The following is a 1,593-nucleotide window of genomic DNA, read 5'->3' as shown; positions in this document are numbered from 1 at the left end:
GCTGAGAGAAAAAATAGAACCCTTAAGGAAATGATGAATGCTATGCTTGTTAGTTCCGGTGCACCTGATAACCTTTGGGGAGAAGCCTTGCTTACTGCATGTTTTTTACAAAATAGGATACCCCATAAGAAAACTGGTAAAACTCCTTATGAGTTGTGGAAAGGTTACCAACCTAACCTTAAATATCTTAGAGTGTGGGGGTGCCTAGCTAAGGTAATGTTACCCGATCCCAAGAAAAGGAAAATAGGCTCTAAAACCGTTGATTGCATGTTCTTAGGTTATGCTGAACATAGTGCTGCTTATAGGTTTCTAGTTGTTAAAAGTGACATACTTGAGAGAAATTCTATAATGGAGACAAAAAATGCTGAGTTTTTTGAACATGTGTTTCCCTTAAAGGTTAGTGAGTTGTCTCAACCTGTTGATGGTAATGATGATAATAATAATAGTGATACTATAAATGAGGTTTTGAGAAGAAGTAAAAGACAGAGAAAAGAAACTTCCTTTGGAGATGACTTTTATACTTATCTTGTTGATAGTGATCCAACAANCTTTGTAGAANCTACTANTGNNCCTGATGCAAAACAGTGGGATAAAGCCATTAGGACTGAAATTGAATCAATTCGGAAAAACAACACTTGGACTTTAGTAGATTTGCCTAAAGGAGCAAAACCCATAAGTTGTAAATGGATCTTTAAGAAGAAATATCACCTTGATGGATCCATAGAAAAATATAAGGCAAGATTAGTAGCAAAGGGCTTTACTCAAAAACCCAACATAGATTACTTTGATACTTTTGCTCCTGTGACTAGGATTTCCTCTATTCGAGTGTTATTAGCTTTAGCAGCTATCCATAAACTAGTGATACATCAGATGGATGTTAAAACTGCCTTTCTGAATGGTGATTTAGAGGAGGAAATTTATATGAGTCAACCGGAAGGGTGTGTTGTACCTGGTCAAGAAGAGAAAGTGTGTAAACTTTTAAAATCTTTGTATGGGTTGAAACAAGCACCTAAACAATGGCATGAAAAACTTGATAATGTGTTGCTTTGTGATGGTTTTTCACCTAATGATGCTGATAAATGCGTGTACTCTAAATCTGAAAATGGTGATAGTGTCATTATATGTTTGTATGTGGATGACATGTTAATATTTGGTACATGCAATGAGATTGTCGCTAGAACTAAATTGTTTCTAGGATCAAATTTGAAATGAAAGACATGGGTGAAGCCAATGTGATTTTAGGTATTAGAATCATAAGGAAGGGAGATAGTATTTTACTTTCTCAAGAACAATACGTTGAGAAACTTCTTAAGAAGTTTGGGTTTTATGACTTAAAACCAGTGAGTACCCCTTATGATGCTAATTCTAATTTAATGAAAAATAGAGGAGAATCATTATCTCAGCCTCAGTAATTGGGAGCTTACTGCACTTAATGAGCTTTTCTAGACCTGATATTGCTTATGCAGTAGGTAGACTGAGTAGGTATACTCAATGTCCAAATCAGGAACATTGGGATGCACTTGCTAGGCTTATGAGATACTTAAGAGGTTCAATGGATTATGCCATTGAATATAGTGGATTTCCCGCTGTACT

Source organism: Vigna radiata, chromosome 5 (assembly GCF_000741045.1).
Source record: "Vigna radiata var. radiata cultivar VC1973A chromosome 5, Vradiata_ver6, whole genome shotgun sequence".
Taxonomy (NCBI): Eukaryota; Viridiplantae; Streptophyta; class Magnoliopsida; order Fabales; family Fabaceae; genus Vigna; species Vigna radiata.
This window is presented reverse-complemented; position numbering follows the sequence as displayed.